Source organism: Erithacus rubecula (assembly GCF_903797595.1).
Source record: "Erithacus rubecula genome assembly, chromosome: 14".
NCBI classification, from domain to species: Eukaryota; Metazoa; Chordata; class Aves; order Passeriformes; family Muscicapidae; genus Erithacus; species Erithacus rubecula.
The window spans coordinates 12996981-13012959 of NC_136666.1; the positions used below are offsets into that span (position 1 = coordinate 12996981).

At 36.9% G+C, this 15979-nt stretch overlaps 1 protein-coding gene across 4 annotated transcripts in view; it reads right to left on the reverse strand.

Moving 5' to 3' along the window:
* Window positions 1-15979, reverse strand: part of LOC306807959 (uncharacterized protein) — a 355816-nt gene that overhangs the window by 331918 nt on the left and 7919 nt on the right. The gene's annotated exons all lie outside the window — the stretch shown is intronic.

The window sequence follows — 15979 nt, forward strand, 5'->3', positions numbered from 1 at the left end:
TAAAAATATGATCAAGCAATTCTACTGAAAAGCATCGCACTCACTGTAAAAATCTTTTCTAGTTTGAATTTAAGTTTAAAAAAATTGCTCTTCTCACAACAATGTAATTATGAGAGCCCATGAGACCAAGACTCAATTGGTTCCAACAGTTTTACCCAAGACAAAATAGCAAAAAGCAGCTTGAAATGTGTTCAACCTTCTCAACTTTGAGCATTCCTGTAGCATAGAGGAAATCCCTGGCTGGCATAGAGCTCCTTCTATAGCCAGCACATGTGGTAGCTTGGGACATACCTGGAGTGCAGCTTCTGCAGCTGCCAAGGGCAGAATCAGTGCAAGGGCAGAACCAGTGCAAGAAAATGGGCTGTTAAACTGGTTACAGAGCGTGTAGCCTGCCTGCAGCTCTGTAACTGATAATTCAGAAAAATTAATACACATTGCAATCACCACAGCTACACATATACAAATTGGAACTTTTTTTATCCCAAGTACATACAAATGCATCGATTCAGGAGCTGTTTAATTGTTCAGAAGTCAATCTAGATTAGCACATGGCATGAGCTCCTTCCAGTTTATGTGTAGTCCTGTCAAGAATCACTCAGTGCATGGTGATGAGATCAATAACATGGATTTCATGAGGTCTTCCAGCCCAGCACAACCTTACTGCCTTCATCCTTCATCTTTCCCAGAGGGAACAGGGGAGCACCTGTTCTAGCCAAGGACAGTCCACAAAATGCCTTTTCTCAATCCCTGCCACCTTGGGTAGTGATGTAGCAGCCCCTTTTGTCCAGCCATGTTGGCCACAGGAACCTTTCTGCACATTTGTTGGTCACACTTCCCCATTCTGCAGCCCTACCCTTCACTTCCCCTCTTAGAGAGAAGGAATGGAGACTAAGAGGGGAAAACTGTTCCTAGGATTATTTACAGAATTACTATATAACATTTTTTTTAAAAGAAGGTGCATGTGGGTGCATTTCCTTGGAGAAAGGAAACTTCACATCTGTGAAATTTCTCACTTCCCTGAGAAATCCGTTACATAACAGAAACTCACCGAGCAGGGAAGGCACAAAGCATTAATAAAGCACATTGAAGTTCACTCAAATGGAGGTGATGGGTTTGCACTGCCAGCTGGCAGTCAGACAGTCTGGCAGTGTCAGAGGTCTTTATGTCTCCTGATAACAGAGACAGAAAGGGCTACATGTAACCCCTCTGGAGCAGTATTTGATGTGACTGGTGGACATTTGGCTACATGTTCATCGTGCCTTTTTAGCCAAGATTTCAAAATGCAAATGCCAGGTACTGTATCTCACAGCAGATCAAACTGGAAATTGTATCTCTCCGAATGTATTAAACAGCCAAAATACAGAAAAATAATTCTAGATCAGGCTACAGTGCAGATTTTTATGTACAGATGAAGCACACAAAATATGAAAACACATGCAGATGCTAACTAGAACAAAACTGCCAGAGTTCAATTGGTTGGCAGTCAGTGTGACTCTAGGCAGAAATAGCTGCAGATCGTTCTATATTGTGCAAGAAGTGAAAGCAGCAAAAGCAAATATGTAAAAGCAGATTTACAAAATGACAGCACAGCAACATTCCCACCCACAACTGTAAATCTGGATACAGTAATTTATTAGTAACAGTAAAGAAATTAACTGAGTGATAAGAATTTTAATACCAGTAATGAGTATGTACTGAAAATTCAGAGGAAATCAGGTAATGCCTGACAAAGAACAATAAAACCTTACACTGAGCTCAGTATTTTTCCCTCACATAGCACACTAGGGTAAGAGAGTGACAATGCAGTCACACCTTTACACAGGATTTCCTGCCATGCATGCCAATGTTTGCAGTGCAGCCAGGATTTCATTCTAGGTTTAGTGGAGCTGTGTGTAAGGAAAGAGAGATTGGGAGATCAAATGATGAGCTCAACAAGCCCTGGCATGAGCTCCTGGGCTTAAATAAAAGCTCAGAGGTCAGAGAAGAAAAGAGGAGGAGTTCAGAGAGGCAGGGCTATCCATCTTCTTCAAGTATTACCAAGGCACTCAGGCCACTTCTGCTTCCTGGCAAAGCCTACCAAATATTTAAGGAAGCACTAAAGATGTTAAAAAGTACATTTTCCCTTTACTTCCTTCCTTTCCTCATCCTTTCCTTTGAATGCTTGCTATTTCACTCTTTTCACCTTTTGTTTTACTTTCCCTTTAAATTTACAGTAGTGCAGACTAGTTCTAAAGAGAACTGCCTAGCCAAAGAGCATTTAGGCCAAGCTTGACTTGGCATGAGTCTATCCTCTTGATAAGAAGGCTCAGTAAAATCAGAAAAAATACTCATTGCATAAAGAAAGAGAATCCTGGTAAAACCAGCTTCAAGTCAGTCAAAACTATTCATGAATAGATCAAATATTTTTGGCCAAAGAAAGAAAAACATTCTGCATGGACTAAGAACGAAAATACCATGTCAAATACTTAAACTGATCTGGTATTTTAAACAAGGTTCCAAAGCTTAATTAAATAAAACAAAACACTGTGGTTGACTAAAGCAATTTTAAGTCTTTCAGTTTTATACTTGTCCACTAACAAAAACCTCCACTTGCCATTGCAAGTCACTGTTGGGATATAGAACACAGAACCCAAAAAAGCTGTACAACTTCTTTTATCAATATCTGAGCTGCCCACACACTGAGGGTGATGTTGTCATGAGAATTCAGTCAGCCGTTTCATTACATAAAACAATACAGGGGGGTTTTTCCTAAAATAAATTAGCAAATACTAGCAAGAATTTAAAGATTTTGGTACTATACTATATATATATATACACACATACACATCCTCCAGTTGAACTTTAGATATTCCTGCTCTGGTGCTACATTAAATAAACTCTTATGTTTTCCTACCTTCTCCTCATCTTATGACAAGTTCATTTTTCTTATAATTGCTACCTAAATAGAGTTCCTTTGATATTAATAACCAATATTTCCTACAATTACACCTCAATAACAACCACATGGACATTTTGAAAATCATGGTCTGGCCAAGACAATCTTCCCATTAGCATCTAACTACTTCAAGTGGAAATAAATGCAGCCCGAATAATTAAAAGCTTCTTCTTATACCTTCATTTACTCTGAGCATTGCCCCCACTTGCCAAAAGAAGCAGCTTTCCTGCATAAATAGTTACAACAGTAAATCATGGATGCCAAGACAATATAAAGAGGCCTTGAGCATAGCAAGCTGTGGTCAGTAGAACCTTCTGAAAGTCCAGATTATTGTTGAAGTGTTGCATTACAGTTTCTTCCCAGTTTGTGTGTGTGGCAAATGCTTACTCACCAGTGAAATTTCTATCTATAATTTCTATCTATTCAGAAAATATTTCTGAAACACTGAGAAGCATGATCTGTTAGGTCTGGTCTGAGACTATATCTTGATATAAGACTCAAAGGGTCCAAAGGATGGTATACCACTATAAGTAGGCACCAGACTGTTTTGCTTTATCAAGAACACTGAACTAAAACATGACCAAGGATGCCTGAGAAACATTACTGACAAAAATGGGTTTTGTCTGGGTTTCAAGCAGACTGTTATGAGCTTGGGAAGCAAATGAGGTTTTTTGGGTTTTTTTAAGGACTACAGTTTAGGACTGTACTAATCCTTTTATTTATCTAGATTTTCATTTTATTTTGCTCAATCCCAGCCCCCAGATTTTAGGAAAGTTTTCACTGTCCTCTAACAGAGATCCAGTACCTGCTCAGTGCTACTCTACTCAGTATCTGCCAAAGCTATATCCCTGCAAAGGCCTCAAATTACCTAAACAGTTGTTACATGCAAATTCCCTGTAGAAGGGAAGCAGTGGGATATATTGTCATTCTGTATGAATAGGCAGGTTCATCTTACATAAACAAGAGCCTTACTACAGAGCTACAGTCCCCCCAGACTTGAAAAGCAAAATACCTGCCATATTAATAAATCCCAGATAGCCTATGAATCCCAAGAACTACTCTGAAATTAGTTTCCACCTTCACAGGAACTACATTATTCAAAGGACCTTGCACTTCTAATTTGTCATTGTAATGTGTTCTTCAATACCTTGCACTGACATTGTGTAATTTGACAGTGTTACATGAATTGCTCTCTGAGGACAAGTTATCCAGCAATATTCCCAGTGCTGTTAGTTTCACTGCTGAACATGGCCACTTCAACAAGAAGGACAGAGTGTGCAGTTATTGCAGAATAATTATTTCCATATTGGTTAATTTTGTTACAGAGTGTAAAAGTGGCCTCACTGAAGCTTTAAAAGCCCCCCTCTCAGTCTCTTAAAACAAAGCTGAAACTGCTGAGAGAGCAGTGATCCAAATTTATCATCTTTTGCAAAAGAAGCCTTGCTGAGAAATCTTTGGGGATGGCACTACTCTTTCCCATAAAATAGCAGCTAAAATGTTTCATACAGCTGCTCCACAGACTAAAACACATCCTACAAACCACACACTGCCAACAAATCACCAACCACCAGTAAGAGCACATGGCTACAGCACCTCACAGAGCAAGGAGCATGGCAAAGAACAGACCTGAGGCCACTAGAGGAAGCAGTGATGACAAAACATATACACCAAATCTGGCACATGCAGGGCCTTGCTCTTCATCTGGAACATGCTGTACTCTTCATCCACATTTCTCTTCTAATAACACACTGTTCTAACACAGCTCTGCGCTGTAGTGGTTTTTTTTTAAACTGTTTTCCATACATTACTCTGATAATGGCTTAACAAACAATGTTATCACACATGTGTCCCTGAATGCATATTTTAACATAGTTTAATTAAGAATTAAGAAAGAGCTATCACTGCAATCAGTGAAAAATTACAACTCATTAGACCAGACTGTTATGGATATGAAAAAAACCCTTATAAAACCAACATGTAGCTATTCAATTATGCTTTAAAAAATAAAACTATGATTATAAAAAAATTACTGATAACAAATCTGGCAGAAAGATATATTGACATTTCAAAATAGCAGCAGTCAGAACAAATAAGTATGCCTTCTAAGCAAAGTATTAGGAATCTTCATTAAACTAGAGGTTGCAAAATTATAGCCCAGTTCCCAATAACACAGTATACTTCTCCCTCTGCTGGAAAATCCATCCTACTACACAATCCAAAACTGTATAAAGATGAAGTATTAAGTATTATTATAACATACTTCTGACTCCTCCTGCTGGGAGAGGTAAAGACTTCAATAGAAGCACAGCTCAGTGTTTCTATAATTAATGCTGCATTGCCTCAATTTATGAAAGTGCTTCATTTTTGTGAATGACTAGCAATTTGAAGTGAAGGGATTGTTACTGTTACTACTCAAACTCTTACTCGATGACAACTTTAAAAATTATCATGCTTGAATTTCATGGCTAAATTCTCTCCTTCCAGACAGATTTTTTTTTTTTCCAGAATGAAGGGAAGGAATGCTATATTTCAGCAAAATTCTATAAGTCCATATTTTTACTCATAGTGATATAAAAATGAGTTGGTATGCAATTACTTCCCAAGAACATCCACGCACAGATACATACTAGAAAAACTCATCATTTTAGCTTCTATAGATGTTGAAACTAATGTTTAGGTGTCAGATGATGTTTGGACCAAGTAACAAGTACAGCAAGTAACTAAACTAATTTGGAGAGAACTGTTTACTAAGATGAAGGACGGGCAGAATTAGTTTCTCTGTGGAAATATTTCACAACTAGTGTAACTCATATCACTAACAATGCAAAGAGGCTTCCCTACCTTATTAAAGTATGGAGGTTCTGTCTTAACAGAGGAAATGCTTATGCATACATTAATTTTTTTTTTAAGACACATCTATATTGCTGCCAAAATCCAGACATTGATTAATTTGAGTTGGATACACACCCAGGTCTTCAACCATTCCAATGCTTCCAAAAAAACAATTGCAAAATTTCACTCAACTCAGAGGAACAATCAGAGAAGGAAAAAAAAAAACCACATCAAAAAGCAATTCCTTGAATGTGAACTTATTTTGTTTAATAGCTACATAACACACTTTAGGATGACAGTCTTCAACTTAGTTATCTAAATTGCATCATGATTGAACCCATTTTCTGAAAAGAACAAACTCCAATGAGCTTCACAAAAGAGTGGCCTACTTGTAAGTCAAAAAGATAAAATCTTATTAAATGGAAGAGTAGTCCCCCATGAAATTCTGAGAATTGCTTTCAATTAGCACGGCCTGATTCAGACACCCTCCTGTGTTATGTCTCTTGGGGGAGGGAGAGAAAAACAATTAACAGAAAAAAATATCATTCCAGCTCTCTAGTCCTTTAAATCCTTCTCTTAGCAGCCATGTGTCACCTGTATGCAGCCAGCTGAAATAAAACCCACCTTCTACTAGGTCTCTTGCTGAGAAGTTAAAAGGGCAGGAGGACTTCAGCCCCAAGAGACTAATATTTCCAAATATTTTAACTTGTCTCTAGTCTCAATATTGTCTGCTGTTCACCAAAAAAAAAAACCAAAAAAGCCAGACAAATTCAATCTGGATCAACACAAACCTTGTGACAACCCCAAGTCTCTGGTCCAGGGATAAACCTGAAAGCCTTTTTTCCAAGGATGCTTCTTTGTAGGACATAAAATAGCCATGAGTTGTTAGAAGTTGAATCCATTTAGCAAACCTATATAAGCACTCTATTGAAAGTATGATTCTCCTCAAGGGAATGTTATTGTGGCTGGCCTGCAATTCAAAGAAGTAATATTTCAAATGTTCATTGTGAAACAATATTTCTAGAGCTTTTTAAAAATTTCTGGGGTGATGCCAAAAATTAAAGTCTAAAAGAATACTACCAAATGACTAATCAATCTTTTTTATTTAAATTTTTATATTGGATCAAGATCCAATATAAAAAAACTGCTGGGCTTTTCCCTAATATCATTGTAAGATGTGATAGAATGTACCATAAAAATATGCCACATTAATGGATTTTGTTCAAGCAATAAGTACTTTTCAAGAGTTTCAGTAAATATTTTAAAATACAATACAAATAATAAATTATTTGCTGAATGTCTGTTACTTAATAGCAGAATATCTATGAAAGTTACCTTAATTCTAAGTCTCATCATTTTGGATTCTACATTACATTTTCAAATCTGGAAATCTTTTTCTCCATAGCAGTACCTCTGCACTCAGCTCCTGGGCTGGGTAAATCTGTGACTATGCACTTGTCTAAATCTCATATATTTTCTTTTCATTCCGTGCACAGAAGAAATTCAGAACAAGCAGTAGGGCTTATTGCATAATTATTAGCTCCAGTAGGTGATTGTGTATGCATGAACAGCTTTGGAATACTTTTTTTTTTTGAGGACTACTTCGCATTTAAATCTTGAGGTTGATTTTTATTTTTAATTTCATCACTGTATATTTAGTTTAAAATGACTGCTGCATTTTAGAAATGCTAATATTTCTTTCAAAAATATTTAACGCTGTAATTTTATAACTCAGCATGTTAATGCACTTTGAGAAATACATATTAAATATAAATAAATACTTCAGAAATCTCTAGCAATGACTGTTATGTTGTGAAACAGTTTCTATACATCAGAAATTAGGGATACAATTATACGTAGTTTAAAAGTACTTTGCTACGTAAACAACTTTTTTCTGGTATTGATCCCATGGAATATTACTGAGCAACTATTAATTGCAAATAATGAATAAATATTTGAATTAATATATGTGAGCCTAAAGACTGATCAAGAATCTTGGGCTTTTCATTCTCCTGCCTTTAATATGGTGTAACTGTTACCTAACTTGCCCCTGAACAGTAAGATTTATTCTTCTGAGTTCAGAATGATAACAAGAAAAAGAGCTTCAAATAAAGGTAACCAATCCACATTCCATGCACATGTGCATTTCTTCTTCATACAATAAGGACTAGAATCAGGTGTATCCGAAGACAAAAATAACAAATAGAAATGTCCTATGCAAGACCAAGCAGCTGTTTAGAATTCAAATTGAAAAGACACTCTTGCATTGGTTCCAATCCAGTAGAACAACTCCACCCATTTGATTTACATACCACATTTGTTATATGCATCATTTTTTAAGCATGGGGCTGAAATTTTTCAGACACTCCCTATATCCAGAAATGAGATCTGCCCCCCCCCCAAAAAAAAAGACAAATAAAAAAACCCCACAATAATCTCACAAAATCTCACAACCTCAGCCATCTTCTTTAGTCTGCTAGTGCCAAGAAATGTAAACACTTCCCTACAAAAAGATACCATGGCTTGAAAATTGGATTCTTAGTAGCAACTTCATCATCTCTACTGGCTGATTTGCACTCCAAATAAAGTAACACCTAAAAACGTTGTTCTGAATGCTCATTCATTAAGATTTAAAATATTGGTAGAGGCAAAAAAAATTGTTGAAATAACCCACAAGCTCCTTTTAAAAAGTTCAGACCACACCACTCAGATGTGCTTCTATTTTAAATAGAAAGTGGTTGCTGCAGAAGTGCTGTTGACGCTCTTCCTCACAGTTGGTTCCTCTTCACACTCATGTTCCTGTATTTCTTACCATTGGCCTCTGTGATTGTGGATTTAGTCACCAAAAGTCTCTTACCTACATTCCATTCTTTCAAATAGCTGAAATTAGCCAAGAATCTTAAATACATCGCCTCAGCTGAGTTTTCATGCAAAAGAAGAAATTCCCTTATCCGCTCATTTAAACTTTGCTTATCAGTCATGATTTGAGAACAGAAAGGCTCTTATTTAGAAGAGTTAAAATCCAATTTAAACTTAGAAAGTGCAAACACAATCAGCCAGAGCAAACATGTTATTTCATTAATGGCAATAAGTCTGTCCTGCCTGAACTGAGACCTGTGTTCCTGTCCAAGCTCTGCCTTGCAGCTGATATATCTCAGCACAAACCTCTACTCAGCCCTTGGATAAAGCCAAGACATTTAATCCTCCACAAACCCATGCACTCCTCTGTTTATGTGAGGTGATCATCAGCAGGCAAATGTTTCATTTCTATTTCAAAGAAAGGTCTCTCTTGAAAGATCTGGCAATCAGATGAAATTTGTAGACAACCAGGGCACTGACTGTCTTTGTAACACCAAGAAATGTCACACAGAGTGACAAAGTCCTGCAGCTGTCACTGCAAAGCATCATCGCTTCATCCTGCTGAGGTGCACAGCCAGGTTGTTGCACTTGATCTTCCATTCACTTATCTCTTGTCTTTAAGCCATCTCCCACACAGCATCATCTTTTTCACTAAAATTCCTGCTGTGCATGGGAGTCCTCACATTTGTAAGGTGATAGCCTAAGGCCCTGTCTATGTGAAAGGAAGATTCCATCACACCTGAGTGAATGCTGCCAGGCTGGAACACAGACATGCCACACCTTCACAACTGCAGCTGATACCAGCTTGATTTTACATAACAGCAAAACAAAGCACATTGTGCAATTGTACCATGAACTGCTAAAATGCAGAATAGGCTTAAGATAGAGAGGCTTTAGAAGTTTAGAGCTGACTGACTGTGGCAGTCTATCAGCTTTCATAGCCTAACTGAAGATATGTTCTTTCAAAGTGAAAGAGGATTAAATAACTCAGTCACATTCAGAATATTCTTAATTCCAGTCTCCTTGACAAAGCTGGATCCCAATACTGATAATATGCGAGTTGTACCAGATATCACAAATAACTATAAATTTAAATTTTTGTTTTGTATCTCTAAATTTAGTGAATAGGAACAGATTGTGTTGCTTTTCTCTATTCATATCTGTACATGTTGTTTGGAAAGCATGGGTTATGTTTACTGCTTTGTAAGTAACTATGACTCTGACACCTTGTTTCCTGGAATAATTTTTCTTATTCCATGTTGACTGGCACTGTCAGAGCACTGCAATCTGCAGAGCAATCTCCATGCTCATGATTAAATAGCTCATGGTATTATCCATTTCTCTGGGAGAGATGATAAATATATTCTGTACTTAAAGGTATCAATCTGAAAAAAAAACATTATATTTGAATATTTCAGCTCAAGTCTTGATAAAACTAGACAGATATAAGAAAAATCAATCCCCCACTGGTCTCATTTCAATTTCATGGATTCTCCTCTGCAATCATAAAGAAGATTAGTACCTGTCTGAATGGAAATATTACTTCTTCCAAGTTGTTCAGCATCATACAGAAATGGACAGTAAGGTCTAGAGATACTATGTGCTTGAGAGACAAATTTTGAGATCTGAGTGGCCTTCTAGTTTCTGGTCAGTGCATATTGCTGCCCATTCCAAGACTGAAAATCAGCCCTTTCAGAACAATATCATCTCTTGTGAAACAGATGCTGAAAATGGTCTGTGAGATTGCCCTGAACATGTCCTAAAAAGGGACAGGGCCACTGCTAGGCAAGTCTTTCCTAACAATAGCAGGATTTTATCCTGATGAGAATCAGTGAAAATATTCTCCCTCTTCCATAAAGTCACTCCTTATCAGTAAAAGATTTCTCTTCCTTTCTCAGTGAGAGAGGAGGCACAGTTTAGGTCCACCAAATCAGGCATGTGCACAGTGCACGGGCCTGGCTCCATACTGCCTCTAGGCTTTAATATATTTATTCTCAAAACACTGATGTTACCATTTTGCTGCATTTAAAAGTAAGAAACTGAATCCAAATTTCCCTCCTGAAGCCTAAAGTTTACATCATCCCCTAGCTGTACATAGACAGCTTCACAAGTTAAATTTCAATATGAATTAGGTTACCTTCCACCTCACACTCCTACTCCTTTCCTCTCATCCTTCAACTCTCCAAAGCCCAAAAGGGCATTAGTAAGAATGTGTCATCATTGTGCCACTGGGGTACAAAGTCCTGCTCTCCGGCCTTTCTGCATCCTCTGCTGGAATAACTGTCCTTGTGACCACCTGTATTTGGAGAGTAATTTTAAGGTTTTTTTATAAATGCCCAGAACCTCCTGCTACAGGTTGAATAAAAATAATTAATACTAAGGAACATAGTAGGACTGTCTTCAGGAACAGGTTTTGCTTGTGAATAAGGCAAGAGTTGACACAAGATGACAAATAATTTATGACCTACAATTTCAAAACACCTTGCAAACATTAATCAGTTGATATATGTATTTGCAAAACAACTAATCATGTCCTAGCAAACCAATCAAGGTGGGGGGGATGAAAAAGGGAAATGAAAATAGATTAAAACAGCAAACAAGCTTTCTGTAACCTAAGCCATAGCAGAAGAGAAGGAAAAATCATACATTAATAGAGTGTACTATTTTAAAATAATGTTGGATAAACAAGGGAGGTAGCAAAGAGAAAGAAAGAAGGAAAAGGAAGGCATTCCTCACAGAACAAAATTTTTTACTTCCTTCATTGTTATTAAGTCTGTGATAAAATGAAAACCATTTCATAACAAGTTGGAAGTGCATTTTCCCTCCTTCATTCCATTATTTAAGCTTACTTAAACTTTGGAGCCTGAAGTACAGGCAGTATATATACTAGACAAAGACCCACAGACTTAGTTGTTTCATGGGTTCTCTGACCTCCAGTTTTCATAAGATTTTATCAGTTTAGAATAAACTTTTTCATAGCTATTAGTCTCTGACCAAATATAACCACTGGGTGTCACTAATGCTCTACAAAAATGCATTATTTCATTTCCCACGTATTTTCTGGTAGAATTACTGCCACATGCTTTGGCAATCCCCATGCCTTCATAAAATACTCACATATTTAGGACCAGCATTAAATTTAAACAGATGACTAAGTGGGAGTACAGACTCTCTCAGAAGGTCTGTGTTTTCCTGAGAATCAATACTATCTCTGCCCCAGCTCTGACTGAATAGGATTCAATTTAGTGAGCAACAAAATCCTTCCATGGAACAACAATACATGAAAGCAACTGTTTCTATGCATCCATTCTGAGAACAGAACAACCTAATTAATTGGTGTCAAATAGAACAACAAAGCCAGTGTGCTCCTAGGGTAAAAATCAAGAGATCTTTTGTTATCATTTTTTATCTACTGATACTTAAATCCAGCACTGACAAGAACTATTCACGGTGCTTTGTATATCTGTGGGGTTGATCTGTAAGCAAAGTTTAGAGGTGAGGTTCTATAAACTAGTTTGTTTTTTTTTGCTGCCAGTACATTAACTTTCCACTAGCAAAGCTCTATTTTAGCCTGAATAAAGCAAATTAATTAAAAGGATTTCCTTTCATCCGGTTTAGGAAAAGGCTTTTTCAAGTGTCAGGTTGTTAGCTTTGTAATCCCTTAACAAATGATAAATCACTCAGAAAAAAAAAAAAAGTCAACCTTTTTTAAGTGCTTTCAATATAAAAAACAATATGGTTTCTGCCAAAGTAGAACTGTACTTAATATTCAGTTCTCCAAGTGCAATACTAAATAGCTCCTTTGACTCTGTATTTGAAGGATCAGCTGTGAAAACATCACTTTGAATATAAAACTACTGAGATCAAGCTTATCATTGAAGTTTAAGCACTTCTTTTTCTCATTAGTAATCCTGATTTTTATTCTCTTTGATTTTTCAGTCTGTAAAAAATAGAGCATTTCCCATTTCCTTGATGCTTGAAAATTGATTATTATTTAAAACTAATCAATTTTTAACTTCTTTCCCACAATCATTCTAGAATACATTCAGCATAAGAAATAAGAGTTTTGCTCACAATACACCTCAGTGTAGTTTTATGCCATCGCCAGCAGCTCCATTTGTTTCATACATCATTCTAAAGTCATCCCATCCACATGCAAGCTACATGCTGACTGACAGAAGGCAGAACGTTTCTTTCATTTTCCTCTCCTACTCTGTGATTTCATTTTAACAGCAGATGGCTGACATGCAACACAAGGGGGTCAGAGCAACAAATGTAAAGTGTGCATGCATCAAATTTATGTATGTTACTGCTTCCCCTGCCACAGCACTGGAACATCCAGCACGTCCCTCACTCCAAGAAACCTTGCAAGATGACACAAGCAGAAGTAGTCAGGTCAAAATAAAGCACAGATAAGTTATCCTGCAATTTTGTCCATACTTATGTTTTTCATTAGCTACTAAATTATGTTGGTTATATTTCTATCAAAAATAAAAGTGGTACCACTGTACATCAACTGAAGTCCTAAGAAGCTTTTTGGTGCAGGTTCTTTTCAAATACATTTTTGTTCTATAGTGTATGAAGAAAGGTCTTCTGAGATCAGGGAGAGGGGAAAAAAAAAATAAATAAAAAAGACAGCTAAGAGCCTGACTGGCACTAATTGAGAAAGCTGAAGATCTTGTCTCCCCCTTGAGAATAATCAGTCCTCAACATAGGAAGTCCTATTTCAGTGATTCTGACTTCATTGCAAGACCCTTGTATATTTTATGAGTTTTGTACTCTTTCACTTTCATGGATGGGATGTGAAAGAGTCTGCAGCCCTCTATGTCCCTAGATATTTCCTTTAACTTAGAAAAGCTTATAAAGTGTCTCAAAAGCTTCTGCTGTATCTCTGTAGACATGCATTCTGTCAGTGTAAGTCTTTCCTGAAACATAACACATTATGGGAGACTGCCTCTGAGGATGCTTAGCCAGTTTTCCAAGGCATCTACCAAAGCATTCCTTGGGAAATTATTCTGATCCATTTTGCAAGATTGATACTTACTAATTACTAGCAAGGAGGGACAGATAAGAATTTGGAGACACCAACATAGAAATTGAATAATAAATATTTGAGGACAGAATAACTGAGAACTAAGCATACAAAAAGGCTGGTTTGTGGGTTTTTTGGCTAGCACAAGATTGTCAGAATATCACCTTGCACATCTTCTCCCCTTAGAGTTTGTAGAGAAAAAGAGTCCAGCATTTTTCCAGCCTACACCCCTTTGTTTTGATTCTTCTACTAGATATTCCATTCCTGGGCTAATCTTCCCACTGTTTGTTCAAATATGGGAAGGAGACTTTATGAAAGTTAAGTTCTCCTTTGATCACTTACTGTAATCACAAGATAAAGAAAAATTCACTGAATGTTTTGATATTTTTTAGGAGACATGTTAGGTTTTTGAAAGAAAAAACATAAGGTCTGCTGAACCCTGAGATGGAAATACAAGAATTTCAATTACATCTCACTGGGCAAAGTAACCAGTCTGAAAAGCATCATGAGACATTTCTTATGCCCAGCCTCACATCTGGAGAGACCAGTGGTGGTTTCTGCCACTGACTGGACCAATGAGTCAGAGGCTCCTCAGTTGCCATGACAAATATTTTACCAAATGAATCACAGAACTTACTCACAGCTAACACCATCTGGCAGAGCTCTGAAACTCTGGTGGTTGTACTACCCTGTGGATACAACCTTTGCTAAATACAGTAGCAAAGACTATTTCCCTTCCCTCTACATGCAGGAATGAACTGAAGAAATTTCTGAGGCGTGGAAAAACAGTGCTCCAAACACCACACCTGCATATTTTTGCTGCCTTCTTGCAGTAAATGAACTCTCCTTTCAAACTAAAAAAAAAAAAAAAAAAAAAAAAAGGAAAAAAAAAAAAAAAAAAAAACACAAAGCAAAACAAACAAAAAAAAAACCAAATCAAAAACACCAAAACCCAACAAATTATTCACACTGTCTGCACTGGCTCATCATTTTTCTCCCACTCCCATCTGTTCAGTTTCACTCAGCTGGAAACAAGAGAAAAAGCCAGCAACATTCAGCCACTCTGTTCCTTGGGAGTTGGAGCAGTCAAGAGACTAGAGCTTAAACATGGACTCATACTGGAGATATACTTTTTTTTAAAATGCATTGACAAATACTACATATATTGAAAATATGTATTTTATCACCAAAAAAATTACAAATTACATTGCCAGGTAAACAGGACTGTAAAATGACTGAACAAAAAAGCAGATAATGCCATAATTCCCATAGGCCTTTGGGTGCTACAATGCAAAACATATAAACCCATAAACACCTTTCATGAATTAAAAAAAATTAGAGTTCATTTTAGTCTCTGCAGTTGGAAATTGAAAAGATTCTGGGAGCTTTTCTAGTATCAGCTCCCAGGTTTCCTAAGTTATCCCCCTTTGGGGGTGGGAGGAAACTACATTTCAAACAGTTCAGTGTCTAGTACTCAAAATAATAAAAATAATAATTATTTCACATTTCTTTGAGTTTTTGAATTCCTGTTCAAGAGTTGTTCTGGTTTATTTTTCAAGAAAATGTTTCATTTCTCTTCAGAAATGAGGTTCTACTCAACATCCAGGTCTGTAAATTTATCTGGGTTCTTCACATTAGTACAACTGCACAGATGGAGAATTTACACTGGTGCTGGAGGTCTAAGCACCCAAGCATCAAATTAAGCTGTACAAACCATAATAAATAGACTGCAAAGTAGATGATTTATATCTACTGCATTTCTTGGGGATGGCATGACCAAACAATCCAATCATTTGCAGTGCTGATACAACTCTCCTAAGCATCTCTCCTTTTCAACATTGTATGCATTTATTTAGTACCAAGACATAATAGAAATAATTAATCTTTGTACTGGAACTGGGCTCAATACAAGAGCCAAATAGAAAAGACTTTGCTGCTTTTGAGCTTATGAGCATTACTTTGACTCCTCAATACAAAGCAGACCAAATTCAAGGTTTATCTAATCCACTGTTTTCAGTTGTACCATGGTTCTACTGGTAAAAAACTGTTGGAGCAGACAGAAGTTCATCCTGAATGTCTCCTGCTCCATGATCCCCAGAAAGAACAGGCAGAAAGTAACACATACCTAATATTCTTCTCATTGCCAGCAAAATACTGACAGATTCTTTAGCTAAGTGAAAGCTGATGACTCCAAAACAAAATAATGAGGCACAAAGAAATGTTAGGATAGAGAAAACCAGAAAGCATTTGAATACCAGAATTCCTACAGATATCATATGCTGTGAACAAGATCTTTCAGCACAGTTCAGTAGCACAGCTGG